The 15,729-nt window shown below is 40.0% G+C and overlaps 2 long non-coding RNA genes across 2 annotated transcripts; one reads left to right on the top strand and one right to left on the bottom strand.

The window, feature by feature from the left end:
- Positions 1-6,430: 6,430 nt before the first annotated feature.
- LOC145440958 (uncharacterized) lies at positions 6,431-10,073 on the bottom strand. The gene is made up of 6 exons (XR_013915655.1): positions 9,348-10,073; positions 8,942-9,019; positions 8,475-8,561; positions 8,227-8,316; positions 8,103-8,166; positions 6,431-7,975 (listed from the first exon to the last, which is right to left on the bottom strand). It is a non-coding gene; the product is annotated as an uncharacterized LOC145440958 (long non-coding RNA).
- Positions 10,074-14,053: 3,980 nt separating this feature from the next.
- LOC145440815 (uncharacterized) lies at positions 14,054-15,391 on the top strand. The gene is made up of 2 exons (XR_013915626.1): positions 14,054-14,830; positions 14,896-15,391. It is a non-coding gene; the product is annotated as an uncharacterized LOC145440815 (long non-coding RNA).
- Positions 15,392-15,729: the final 338 nt, after the last annotated feature.

Here is a 15,729-nt window from a genome sequence, read left to right on the forward strand (position 1 = left end):
GACTCGAGTCACAACACTATGACTCGGACTGGAACTTTTACTTAATGACTTGGATTCGGACTTGACTCGTGTCAAAACTATAAAAGTGAGATTGACTTGTGACTCGGAACCTTATGACTTGGTTGCAACCCTGGAAACAGGTTTTTGTTTTCTGGTTGGGAAGCGTTTTGTGTATGTGCATTCAGATATTATTCTCATATTAATTGAACACTAAGAAAAAGACGTGAACCGTGGTAAAATAAATAATGTTGATGCAAAAGCAATTAGTGATTGACGAATGGTGGGATTTTCATCTTTGCATACCGTTTTTCTATACTGACATCTAGCGGAAAACACGTGGTCGCTTTGGATAGCAATTCGAAATCTGTTCAATATCTTTATTGCGACATCTGCCTTCTCATTCGTATCTACTTTAATATGATAGATATATTTTTAAATATGAAGAAAACACGAGTTATACCTGTGACTGCTTGTGGAGATCAATCAATTCATTGTTATTGGTTCCGTTCAGTCGCATGCAGGACCGCAGATACAGGTCCGACCAATTGCCATCCCTGTATGAGCTACAGCAGGGATTCTCAAACCTTTTTTGACTGCGTACCTTTTCGCATTATCTGTATGCACAGCGTTTCCCGTAAAATATTGATGCATAAAATGAGCCAAATTGAAACACAAAACACAACAAACTATGCAGGTTATTTAGGGGAAGGTAGGGCACAATGGGCCCAAAATCACATTTTAGTCACAGAAATATAACGAATCCAGAAATACCAATGAACTTTAGCAAAACGATAGATAAAACGCATATTTCCCAAGAAAACGTTTTGAAAATATTTTGACCCATGCTTGATACGACTTTACTATATGCTATGGACCATAGTACCATAAATTACAGCCTGCTTTTCATTATGCATAAGCAAAACACTATATATTGAAATAGTGCTGATCAATATAGTTTTCATAATACGCAGATAGGACACTGGTTCTGGTAGAACTAATCGGTAAGGCGATTTTTTTTTACCTAAAATATGAAAATGTTGACATTTCTTGACTATAAAAACATAATTTTGACAACATTTTGTCCTCGTGTATGTAAATTAGGTGTTTTCGCACATAATGTTAGAATTGTACTACTTGTCTTCATCTCTGGTTGGAACTGGTGGTCCTTACGAAGTAGGTTGGCCTGAAAAACTTTAAAACAACATTTTAGCGAAATCTGCACCTATGAAGAATTCCAGTCGTTACGTCACCCATTATGGTAGAAATAATTAAAATTTGTTGTAGTACAACGAAAGATACTTTCTTACATTCTCTTGCTTCAAATAGGATATTTCGGTACGTTGAGCTTAACACCATATTAACCTATTAGTTTCATCTTCATTTTTATGATTCGCAATGCGCAGACAATGGGCAGTTTACAACGGTAGGCCTGTAAAGTAGGCTACAGGTGTCAAATGTCAAATAATAAGTTCACCGACATTACAAACAAACATCTACGATACAAACAAGATGCAGGTTCCAAACTATTTTTGGCGTTGAAAACAATTTGGACAATTTTTTGACATGACGCTACAATTTTGACAAAATTTTGACTTTTTATTTGACTGTCATCATGGCGGCCGGTGTTCCACGGAGCACTAGGGGTTCGTCGTAGGTCAAGACACACACTCCATTCATACATATAATTTGTGGTGATACGCCCCGTCTTGGCCATCATTGGTTGAAGATGATTAGACCAGATCAACAGTCGAATGGTGGCTGTTGCGGAGGCACGTCGTGTGCAGTGGCGTACGTGGATGAGATTGGGATTCGAAATCGAAACAAAGTCTTTCTGAAATGCGAATTCTATCTCCAATATGTAGAAGCTCATTTGTAATCAAGGAATCGACATCACGCAGTTTCGACCGAACAATACAAGGACACTTTCCAAGGTGAATCCACGCATTTCTGAACATAGGTAACTGAAATGGAACAGTAAACATTCAATGAATATTCATTATAATAATCTTTTTCGCCTGCTGCACCATTGCGATGCTTTGACTACGGAGTTGCGATATGGTCGTGAGGTCATCTGGTCTGCGCCCCCGCTTTTTTCTCCTCCATGCTATCCGTGATTACTGAGCGCCCAGCAGCATAGCGGCGGATACCAATTTTCTAGTCTTTGTTATGACCAGGCCGGGGATCGAACCCACGACCTACCGATCGGGAAGCCGGACGCATTACCATTATACTATCTCTTTGTGTGCATATCACGGTTTATTTGATGCTTTGGTTCTTATACCACTATGTTGATGCACAGTTGATTTGCGTACCAGCAATCTATAGTGATGTATTAGATGTGTAGTTAGATGTATATTGTGATAGATTTTTGATTCTGCGAAAATTTGGTGTCCCGCGGGTAAGTAAAGGTTAAGAACCGCCGTATCAAATGCTGCATTTGGCAAGCTGAAACTTCTTTCTGTCTTGTCGAATAAACGTTACATCGATGCTGCAGAAAATTGTCACCGTGTCAGAAAAATCAAGTTGCTCGCGTACCCTTGGTCGGGTGGACCTTCAATAAAGGTTCGCAGCGAACACGAACAGATGACATCAGTTGACATTTGCAACATATATATCTTGTTTGTCTTTCGGACTGCATCCGTGTTTGTAAAAGACATTGTAGTAGCAGTTTTTAATCAGAGTGAGCTTGGTGTCATTGGACGGATGTCACTCGGGACAAGTTACTGAAGCGAAACGCCCTATCTTAAAATTTATGTTTGGTTAAATGTTGTTAAGATCCATGGATAGTGTTCGATCCACACCCAGTATTGTTGTACTTGGAGAATCTTATTCCGCCGTAATATTCTGGCAACCGCGGGACCCAAACATAATTTGTAATTTCATCATGAATGGCTTTTTTGGTATTCTTGGTGTTTGTCGACTACTATGGTCATTTACACCAGGTCAATTTTCTTCATTTTCATTTCGTAGCTGCCGACTTGTAACACGGCGCACTTCTAGGCTTTTATAAGACAGCGCTTAGTCGCTTACACGGATGAGAAGCGTGAATGACAGATAACTTTCACATTATATTTTTCATGACCGTAAAATGCGATATCGCAAGCAGTGCTAGCCAGACATGGGGTATCGCGATTAGTAATCGTAATCGATTACGACGATTACAGCATTTTCAGGTAATCGTAATCGCAGTCGATTACATTCGAAAAAATTCCGAAGTAATCGTAATCGTAATCGACTACTTCGCATATCTAATCGATTTATTTGTGAAAGAACGATTACTTTTGATTTGTGCAAGGACTATGACATAAACTGAACATTCGTGAAGAAGGAAGAGGTATTATACCAGGTTCAGTGATAGCACAAACGTCTGATTTTCAAACGACACTGCTCATTATTACGTCAGAAGCATTAGATTTGCTAACCATTGCGTAAGAAGTATCCACACATTGTAAATTGATATACGATGTACATGAACAATAGCGTGATTGTAAGAACGCCTGCAATGTTTTGTATCAGGTTATCAATACACTCCAGACTCCACTACCTCGCAGCAGGATGATAATCACCACTCTGCCTATAGTTTGAAATAGTAACTTATGCATTGATGTCTGTTTATTCTTATAGTTTAGGGTTACCATATTTTTGTGAAGCAAATTCCGGACACTCTTTAGCGCCCACTAGCGGATTTAAAAATGAGATATTACACATTGAGTGTTTATATGACGTCACACGAGCAAAGCATTGCCAAACGACTGTATACAGGAATGGAGTGGGGCACATAGGTCATGAATTGGGCCCTCTGAAATGTGAGCTCTGGTGATTGCTACTTGCTATGGTGTGCAATAGATTTCTCCACTGGCCGGATGAAATCGTCTGGCGGGCCGTGTTTGGCCCGTCTGGATTGTGTTTGACAGCCCTGCTATCTACTGTTAGGTCGGTGCGGCTATCTGATTGTGTGTTTTTATTTTAATCAGGTCCGAAACAACATTTTTTCCGCCCCCTTCCGCCCAAAAAAAGAGCACTGATCTCTAACCCAGCATAGGGTAATCGATGTAACTTTTTGGACAATTACTATATGCATTTGACTGTGAAATTTTATGAATGAATTCTTCAATAATATTGATTCTCCCATTAGTCTACCATAAAATGCACCAGCAGGTTGCACATCCGGTGATTTCCAACCTTTAATAGTCGCGACCTCATTTCAAACTTTAAAATGTTCCGTGTCCCAGCTAAAAACTTGATAAGCTGATTGCTAAAAAATTTTAACTTGCCCAAACTTACTCCCGGCCTAGGACGGTGATTACGTCCAACATCATCGCGATCCCCAGATAAAGGTAAACGACCCCAAGATTTGGAACCACTATCTGTGACTAAAGCATCTAATCGGCGTTGACCAACTCTAGTACTATACCGTTTGCTTATAATTGCGATTACCATTGGACTTATTTCAGTAAATGATGGTAATTTATATTTATTTTGATAGCATTTTTTTGGCGAAAGTGGTGCCTGGTGCCCACATTAATATCAATATACGTGTCATTACCTCGCGCGCAGCGCGAAGAAGAATTTTGAATATCATAAATCTGCTTGAAAAAAATATTGTTTATGTTGATTTACGAAAAACTTTTCAGCCTACTTCAACCCTTCAAAATTCCGGACATTTAGGCATATTTCAGAAATTCCTCCCGGACGCAGATTTTTCAGCGAAATTCCGGACATGTCCGGGAAATTCTGGACGTATGGCAACCCTATTATAGTTAGCCTACATGCAGCTCGACCGTTGTTGCTTGGCGGGAAGTAGGCCTATGATTTGAAATTTTGTACTCGTCAAATGAAAGAAACATTGCGATTTCCACAATGAAGCATTAAACACCCTATGCTATTGTATGGCTTCTCAGTTGAACAATTCTAAATATTTAGACCTCTACACCTATATTACAAGTTATTGATCATTCTGTCATGCTGCCAAGTGCCACTACCCGAAGAAAAATGATCATCAGCTCCAATTGAGGGTGCAACAAACTGTCCCGAGGCCTGGATTACTTGATTGATTGCCTGGATCGGATTACTTCACTCTTTGGCACAGTGCAAATATCTTGAGTTTCAAGACATGGCTATACCACATGTATACGAATTAATGATCTGATGGATTATCCCAAGAGAGCCGAACATAGGCAACTAAGAAATTGATGATGCCCTCGTCAAGAATTCAGCCTGGAGCCAATTATTATCACCGCATAAAATTCGGTCATGCAGTAGAAGGCAGCGTGGTTTCATGCCAACAGAAAATGTCAGCAAATGATCTGGCCACTGACTAACTGTCCTGAACTTCTTTCCCGATGTTGATGTCTGCTTCGAAAATGATATTTCATTTGTGTACAGCAAGACAAGCGCTCATCCGTAGATGCTATGAATCTGTCTAGACAAGTGGCTATGGAGGTAGATGAAAATACATAGGCATAAGAGTCTCGGCAGTTATTGAACTTGATAAGGTTAACATGCATTTTTCTTCAACTATTTCTTATGCTCTGGGTATCGAATGCACAAAAATTAATAAATTGCACTTCTTCCCAAGTTTATTTGTAAATTCAATGAATCAAAGAATATCATAAGTTCAGAATATGACGGAGTCAATGCAAAAGAAACAATGTTCGTCGTCTTTAGAGGATGTTTCTGAGTTGGTTGAACCAATACACAGAGGGGGTCAGCAACGAAGTACTATTTTACCTGAGTACTAGCGTCATTATGAGTTTAGGCTACTTCCACTTCTACTTGACACTTTTTAGGTAGTACTTTTTTGTCAGTTTGGGGATTTTGTCAACTAGAAAGTAGCTTTGGCGCATGATTGCATCCCCTTCAAGCGTGATGTTGTCATAACAACTGGGCAAAATAGCCCCAGTACCACGGTAACTAAATTAATTTTTGAAAATTGCACATATTTGTGGTGTCATCACCCTTTTGCGTTGATCAAGAAGATGCAACATGAAATGTTTACAGTTGTCACGTGGCATTAATTTCTAAAACTAAGGGACCCAACCAAATCTACTTCATGTAACGAATTTCTTGACTACTTTTCAGAAATTCATTTCTACTTCCACTTGAAGTACTTTGGACATGTCCTGGAAGTAATTATTGCTACTTGTACTGGAGTATAAATTGAGGCATTACTTGTACTCGGTTCCCAACAATGACCACGTTGACCACCTCTGGGTATAGGATGACCGATCTAGTCACTGCGTTTGAGCTGCTCTAAGAGTTATTTGATAGTTACTTCCCTTAGTTCGCTAAATAGCGCACATATGTGACATCAACTATTTATCAAAATCGCGTGGGATTTGTCAAATCCACTTCAATCGCAGTTGTGAAGTAGTGCTAATAAGATCGGCATTGTATAAGGCAACAATAAAGTGCACTGCTTTGCTTAGGGTGGATTGCACAGATGCCGATTGAAAAGTAATCACCGATTGCCTTAATCGGCGATAATTTAATCAGCGAACAAGGTCACCTGGTGACTCTGTGGTACAGATACGGATTCGCCTGTGAGTTATGTTATCGCGGATTACTGACGCAAATCGACGCAAATGACGTACGTTAGCAATCAGCTGTTTTCGGTCGGTGGCGATATGTACTGTGTCGTCATAAGGGAGAGATGCGCTCTTCATAGATATGTATGTTTAGTTGATGTCATGTGCGTATAGCAGCTAACTAAACTGTCGCTATTGCACAGTGTAAGGTTATGAACGCCAGAACGCGTCAGAACAAACGTTTTGAGGTTACGAAAAGAGGTATTGTAGGAATAGCGTACCAAAATCATCGTCTTATACCGGTATTGCTATGCCAGAAACTCTACTACAAATTTCGTATATTGCAGGACATTTATCTCATTACTCAGGGATATCTAGAACTAGATAGATACTTTTCAGATAGAATTTTATTTTCCGTTTATTGGTGCATTTGTCATGATAGCCGCTTCACCAATGTGAAGATATACAAATTGAGCTCATACACACACATTTGCATACGATTTTGATTTCTCCATACCAATGACAACCGGCTCTGCAGGAGTGTAGAAGTAAATTTCAGCCACTGCAAAGATCTAACTGTTGTGCAATGTGCTGTACAAACAGTAAAGCATTTATGTTACAATTTTGCAATGCAAAGTTATCTGCTGTTACCCAGTTGAGTAATCTTGTTTGTCGACAGCCAAACCTCACTTCAGTTTATCAAGAATTTGGTCAACCATAAAATTCAATACAACCTGTTTTATAGAGAGCTACATTAATATAGTGCAATATCGGCTAAGAATAACAATGGATCCATACCTTAATGTTCCTGCTACCCTCCGGATGTTAGAGAGTGCCAAGAAGATTGGTCAAAGACAAGAGCAAATCCATTGGAATATACCCTGGAGGTTAGCGACACCGATAACGTGACGGCACAACCGAGCACGACTTCAGCGCAGACAGATTGTTCAAAATCACTTCTCTGGAATGTCTTGAGTATTTCATCTCGTGTTTGAACACCAATAACCACACATTCAACTCCTCGTCAATTATTTTTATTACGAGATCTAGTAGCCTATTGTGTAGTCAGAAATGGGCAACTAGAAAATCAGCTTTTCAAAATTAGACTATAATGATAATTACGACTGCATATTTTTCCAAATTAGAATAGAATTATAGACAGTAGTTATTTTTCAATTAAATTAGAATAGGGATTACTGAATATGTGAAAATTTGGAAATTGAATCTGCACGACTCGCTTAGTATTGTAGAGTTCTACTGTAGAATTTTCAGCAAAACCAGAAATTAAGTTGGAATTATATTACTGGCATTTTGCACTTACTATTCTAATTATACAGCCAATTAACTAGTTGTCCAAGTCTGGTTTTTGTGCTATTTCGATTCGTTGCAGTATTATCTCAATTTTGCAGTTCTTTTTCCATTTCCAGTTTCTGTTACTTGAGAGGCATCTGCAATTCAAAATATTTCATTCTGATATCATGCTGCTCCTTTGCCATTTCCAGGACGCTCATTTCTGAACACCACATTTTGATCACCAAAATTATAGGTAAAATATGATTTTTTCCATCAACACACCTGGCTCTCTTTTTCGAGACAATTGGTGTTGAGCTTTTTGTGTTCTCTGTTTCATCTTGCATATCTGAATGTAGTAATGAATAAACTGTGGGTTGCATCACCATCATTGTATGCTAACACTTACCGGTCTGGTGTTCCATCCTGAAGTCTGTCGAGTGAACTGAAGGAAGCGTCACATCGCCATCAACAACGAAAAGGGTAGCAATTTCATTTGCTGCAAGAAAACTATGGTTAACAACAGTTGTATTAAAACTCAATAGCGCAATGTTAATGTCAATCAAAACAACCCGCAATGTTCTATTTGAAGTATTCGCGTGGCTATGTTAGTACCAACACGATTCATATGGATTTCAAATTAGTATCTCAACTTACCATCGCTGTTGTGACACGAAGAACCGGCTTCTGTGTTCATATCCTCGTCGATGATGAAGGTGCAAACTGAATCTTCGGAACATGCATCTGAATAGACATTTTATTCAAAAATTTTAGTTAGAAATACCTTAGAAAAGTTACTTTCAAATTATTTTATCACGGTTTATCTTGACCTCGCGAAACATAGGAAGGATGGATGACTAAAATCATGACTTGACTCGAGTTCGAATAGGATAAATGGATTTGACTCGAGTCACTGCTTCAATATGACATACGGTATATGAGAAATCCTGACTCGAAGTCAAATCTTCAAGTCAGGTTGCAAGCCTAACAATAATATGGCCAACGATACTGCTCAGGCACCTGCACAGTAGCAAAGCCAGACTGTTACACGTTAAAATTGGATGCAAGTTCCTCTGTCATTGGTTGTAACATATTAAAAAAGTTTATGTCCTAAATGCACTCACCATTGTTCTTGTGACTATCGAATACGCAATTGTAGTCATACCGATGTTTCAAACATTCAATTTGAGATGGAATAAGGTCTGAAAAGTGATAATAAATATACCGGTACTATAAAAATCAATTGCAGATTGATCAAGGAGCGGTTCAGATTAGGAATTTGCTGAGCAGTGTTCCCCATGTGTTGTTTTCGTATAGCTGATGACGTGCAGCAGTCTCGGGATATGGTTAGTTTGTTGGGGATTACAAAAAGACAATAAATCCATGTTTCTCATGATCATCAAAATTTGTCTATTCAGTTCAAAACGAGCGTTAAAACGTGAGTATGAAGCACGCAGAGAGTCACGATAAACACAGATGGAAACAATACATCTCCTACTGCGAATTTTAAAGAATTGTCAGTAAAATTACCTATCGAAAACCTTTTCCAAGGAGTTCGTCAACTGGAGGTCGGCCAGTTTTGGCCCGTTCGACGCGTCGCGATGCATATAACTTTTTTGCTTTTCGTTTCAAAATTTTCAATACATTCTGGATTCGGCCAGTTGTACAGCTGCACGCGCAGGAACGGTATTCATAGCTGCATATTTCTTACTGATTACATCTCAGGCCGCATCTTTTTGTTTTGCCGTCAGTATTTTTGTCTTCTTTGGTTTCAATTTATTGTTCTATCAATTTAATTATTCTAAACTTTTCCTGTCTGTTGAAATCTTCCGTCCTCGTATTTTATTTCCAAAGTATACTATCGAATTCTGTACAGTCTGTAAAAAATGCCATACCGGTAATCATAGCATAAGGTACTATCGGCTGTGGTAGGCCCACGCCCATAATATGCGCCGACAGTTGTAGTAGTGTCTGAGTACAATGTGTTCAGCTGTTACCGCAACTGCACATCAGAGCATCCAGTTAACACCATCTCAATACCAAATACTAGTGTACCTGTAGCCAGCCCAGACCGCAGTCTACGCAAAGCACACAGCCGATTAACTTTCTAGACACCTCGCTCGGCGGATAACATTTGGCCGATTAAAATTCACTGATTAGTGGCAGATCGGCATCTGTGCCACGGAAGCCAGCCGATTACTGACGTTTAATCGGCGATTAGGCATTAATCGACATCTGTGCAATCCACCCTTAGTCTTGATGGCAGGTTCTCCCAAAAGATACTTCCGATGTGTTCAGCGGTTTTGTAGCAGCACGCCAGCACCCAAACCAGCAGACAGTACATCCTGATCCTTGCGGGTCCCGGCTGCTTCAGTCATATCTTCCATCCAAAATCAGGCTCCACAACAGACAAATAGTTCTGCTTGAACTAACAAATACTCTTACCAGAATATAAACCAATCGCTTTACTTCAAATGCATAAATTTAAGTACATATGATCAGAGTTGAGTACCGTAATACGACTACGTTACCGATGGATTTCTGCGTAATTCTGACGATATCATTCTAAATGCTTTGTACATGATTGACATCTAGCATAGGTGAATCTCTGATGACTTCTACAACAAATTTCCGAAACGTTTACAACCAGAAATCAACAGTACAATATGCGATATTTAGCACTGAAGCAGGTGCGCGAGAAAGTAGCTTGCTAACCAATTTGTGGTTGCTATGCGACCTAGTCACGTGATCGAAGTCCTGCAAAAGGCCTATTCGTCCCGCACTCCGAACGTTAGTCTTGGGCCCCAATAAGGTGGTCAATTTTCAAGTTGAAGACTGAATTATCGTCAATAATATTAGTAATTGCATTATATTACTATTCATTTTTAAGCCTCTCTCAGCCCCCCGATAGTCAGATTTACCTGTGGAGCTGAGGGCACGTAATTCATAATTATAATATCTGGTATGTTGTTGTAATTACTTTACGGTATGTTGTTAATTCGTGACCTCTGGTCTGTTATATATAACATCATAAGATATTGCAGTCACCCAAACGTATAGATGACGATAAGAAAAACTTTCGTGAGACGCACGCACAAATAATTGCCCTGTCTTAATTCCTCTGTGGGGGGCCCGGGTGGCATTTGTATTGTGGGCTCAGATTTTAGGGATAAGATTATTAGTCACACACACCCAGCGCGGCTATTGACAATGGACACATGATCAAAGTTTTGGCCAAGGTCTTTCTTTAGTAATACACTTCTTGGAGTCGCATGTTGGCCGAAACTGCATTTGTCTTTGGTATGTCGTGGCTCGGTGATGACCGGCACCGAAATGCTTATTCCTGTAAATTATGCATATTTTTTCATGAGGGTGAGAGGTATGCATTTCAAAATCAAGCTATCAAGAGACATTTAAATCGCGAAGCCCCAAAAAAATGTTCAAGTTAATCAAATCTCACGAAAATACTTTATAATTTATGTTGGTTTTACCAAATATTTTTGAGTCCCCTTCGAGCGCTCTCACCACCCTATTGGGGAGTTTGGGGTGCGGCAGTTAAGGAACTGGCAAGAATGCAAATCGTTGGATGCGATAAATTGTCCCTTATTAAGTTGGGCAATGGGTATATTACAGTGGCGGCTCGTGACAATATCGGGTGGTGGGGCAAGGGCTGCGAGCGACTTTTATCAACATGACGTCACAATGGCGTTTTCCAACGTAAAAAAGTAACTTTAATATGATGGTCACATGAATTTCCCGACAACAGTGATTTTAACGTAGGTGCCGCGAGAGGTTTGCCGGTGAGCCGTGACTTGAAGTGTGGTAACAAATGTTTTATTCATTTTTTTCTAATCAAAGGATTATTTTACATAATGTACGTGAACTAAGAATCGTCCCTATGCCACGAATCAATTATCAGGTCATCCTTAGTAGCATGCGTTATGATTTCATGGTAGAGTTAGAGATTACGCAAATCGATAGGCCGTCCGAAAGTGTTTCGTACACGATCCTGGTGTGTTACGACCACTGAGCTGGTGGTTACGAGTTACGACCAGGTGACAGGCAACCAAAGCGGAGGTACCCGGCGTACGATTGGATCAATGGACTGGACAATTTCTATCATCATCATCATTGGTTTATTAGCAATTTTATCAGTTCAATACACCACAAAAATGCGATACAATGAAAAGACAGGAATATGTCGAAGCGACAAGGAGTAGTCTTCTAGACCTTTAATTTTCGCTCTAAAGGCAACTGCGGAAACTAGCCTACGTATGGAGCAAAGATTCAATACGATTCATGTTCGCACTTGACTTGACCAGACTAATTCCAATGACTAGAACTCGAGAGATTGCGTAAGCCTAACTGCAAAGGTCAACGACTTCGGACACATACGCAATTGTTATCTCATAGATTGGGCCTGCCATATTGAATCCAGAACATCAATTTGAATGGTCTTTGAAGAACTAAGGACAGCAGCCTCGGAACTTCGGTCTCGGAACAACATAGTACATTTTGGCCTTGAAACTGGAGATTGTGACGCAACACATACGCCCTAGGGTTGTTCAGAATTGACCGACTTTCAAAAAGTCTAGGTTTTCAGTCCGTTTCCCATGCCTTATACCTTAAAAACAAATTCTGGCTACTTTTTTTTGTAATTCATCCCCTGCATCCGTGTGCATTTTGCCGTTTTTTCATGCACCAAAAAAATTCTTCGGAATTTGGGGATTCCCCCGTTGTGAGTGACTCGACAGCAATCGCATGTGTTCTCATTGACGTGAAGCGGATGTTCTAGCGTTGGTGACGCGCTAGGCACGGCAGTGAAATGGGGATCATTGATTACTCAGGTGTTTTGCTGCTTTGTTGTTGAAGAACTGTGTTTACGATTGAGGTGCAGGACTTACCAGGTAGCTTTTTGGCTCATGGTGTTAGCGAGTCTAGCGCAGGATTAGTGATTATATTATTGTAGCAGTATTGAATTATTCGATCTAATGGACCTCATACTCTTTCTTGTCTACTGGGATAGAAAACAAAGCTTGTAAATGTATTTTCCAGTGACTGTGGAAAACAGCCAATCGGTTGCTCTGAATTTTATGTTATTTCCTAAGATAGCAATATACTGGTCGGAGTATTTCCAATTTAGGAATCATTATCTTCCAGAATCAATAACTGGATCTAATCCGACTATTCTTGCTCAAGTTCTGCAGTATGTGTTTGACCTAAGAGAACTGAAATGTTTCCAACTATTCTTTGTTGCTTGACTGAGTTGATGTATATTTATTTTTTTAGGATTAGCTCTAGTGCGAAATGTCTGAAAAAAAAGAAAATTGCCATCTAGTGATATAGTATCAAAGAAAACTAGAAGATCACGGTCACAGACACAGCATTTCCTAGCTGGGCCACCTGAGGAAACATTACGAGATCGAAGCTGCTTACTCTTAGGAAAGTTATGCAGTATGTGTTACACCTAAGAGAGCATTAATATGCGAAAAATGAACCAGTAAAGTTACACATCCAGGACGTAGGAGATGAAGTACGGTAATAGGTTTTTGGTTCCTGGCTGCCACAAAGACCATCACACAAGTCAATGCCATTGAAAGATTAGAGACAGTGGGAAAACAGAAACCAAATGACTGTCACTAAAAGAAAACTGCAGGCCAGCAATATGTATCAAGAAAACAAAGTGACTTTGAAGCCAACTTGAGTAAGCTATGGGCAATGGGCATAGAGGAGCTCCTGACGCGATGACGACAATTGAAGCAGGTACACTTCTCTCCGGCGATAACAAACATGAATACAAAACATTTTATTAGGATCAAAGGGGTCCGTGATTAGCAACGATTGGTGGCAAAGATACAGTGTTGAAAGTGAAAACCATGCAACAAAAGAGACAGACCATGAGTGCGAGAGAGTGCACCAGCTTCGACTAGCGAAGGTGAATTTACAGAGAGCTCATCTATATCTTCGCAGGTAGCTGACACTTCCCACAGCAGTGATTTCGAAGTGGCGCAGTTGACATCGGGTCATTCCTTTAAATTTGTGACTCTAAAAGCGCCTGTAAATCTGTTCAACGACAAAGACATATGCCAGGTTTCTCATCGCTTGAAAGTCAGCGATAATGCTGCTACCATGATAACTGCAGCACTGATTAAAGCTTGCGATGGTGACCCTAATGACTTTCATCTTTCCAGATCTGGAATCTATCGACGACGCATTGCAAATCCTTTTAAAATTCCTATGTCGATTGTTGAATAAATAGCAAACGATCCACCAAAGCACATCTCATTGCGCTGGAATGGAAAGCTCTCTAGGAGTCGTTTGAGGCCTTGGCAGTGCTGGCATCGTCTGCGTGTTAAAACGCATTTGAGAAGGGCAAACTTCTTGGCATTCGAACTCTGAGAGTGCTAGAGGAAATTACGGGCTGATCCGTCATTTGAACTGCTGGAACTTTATAATTTAACAAAAATGTCGGAGCTCTTGTGTTTGACGCAACATCCTCAAACAATGGAAAAAATAAAGGTGCTGTTCTGTTACTTGAAGAATTGATAAACCGGAAAGTTTTCTACAGTGCTTGTCGCCATCATATTCATGAACTAGTCATCCGGGAGATCTGGAAGTGAAGTGTGTGTTTGGATCGGCGACCACAGGCCCTGAAAACACAGATTTTAATACCTTCCAAGAAGTGGAAAGATATTGATCAATTAAGAAGCTCTGAAACACTTCTGTTTGATGAAGGCAGCGGGTTGGCGATGAAAGCTGATGAAGCAAAGCAAGAAATAATTCCACTGATTAAGCCATATAATGGAAAGCAGAAAGAATTCTTGATAAGAGATGAATACAGAGACTGTGCAACAGGCGCCTTGGTGATTTTAGATGAACAATATGTTGATAATCGTTTTCGCAAGCCTGGTGCTACTAATAGCACTGGATGGACGAGTCAAGTGCTGTACTGTCAAAAAATGTTCATGTGAAGTGAGCAAATGGGCTATTCTGAAGAGTTCATTAGAAAGTTGGTGCGAATGAATATTGCCCAGTTTTATGTCTCAGCTTGAAAACTGGTATTGCATGTGACGCACAGAGTAATGATCTCAAATTCCTTCATGACATGACGGACTTTACATCATGCGATTTCGCGGTTGCTGATGTGGCATATAAAAAGATGTGAAAACATCATTGGCATCTCACCAAGGAAACGGTGGTGTCTACAATGTTCTCGGCTAAACCAATGATTCCTGACAAAGTGAAGGAAGCGATGGCTGCTAAATTGCTGCAAATGCCAATTCTTGAACAATTTCGCAGATGTGTACCTCTGAGTCTAATCTCTGACTCTGTCTCTGAGCCAATGAGTATGGTTGATTTAATTGGACCGGAATCGTGGTTTCTATTCGATGCTATACATACTGAACATGATTAGTTGGGTCTTCCAGTTTCGGAATGGCATACTGATCCGCATTTTGTGACTGCTTAAGAATTTGTGAGTAGCGTAGTGTTGAAGTAGTTGAAGACGCAGCAGAGCGTTTGGTAAAATTGAATACCGACTTTGATGCTTTAAAAACAGATGACAAAGAACAGCGGGCGAGCCTCTTACAAGCCGTGGGAGATCACGGGAACAGATATGCCGATTTCTCTAAAGCAACCATTTCATCCACCTGATTTAAGTAGTAATTGCGAGTTGATCTATTTCTTTTCCTTCTTGTTTCGTTTCCTGTGAACAATGTGATGTTTAAAATGTGGCTGTGAGTGAATGTACATTCACAGTTGTATTCTTGCACATGGTGATCCCGGAAATTGATGGACAATCTCAGGTAGGGTTGAGGAGTGTAGGATATGTGATCCAACAAAATGACTATCAGTCTCAGGCAGTTTTGAGGAGTTCTAAGGGAGTGTGGGACATGAAATGGTGTCCTGAACC

Source organism: Botryllus schlosseri, chromosome 6, assembly GCF_051294905.1.
Source record: "Botryllus schlosseri isolate E-star chromosome 6, Bs_hap1, whole genome shotgun sequence".
Classification (NCBI taxonomy): Eukaryota; Metazoa; Chordata; class Ascidiacea; order Stolidobranchia; family Styelidae; genus Botryllus; species Botryllus schlosseri.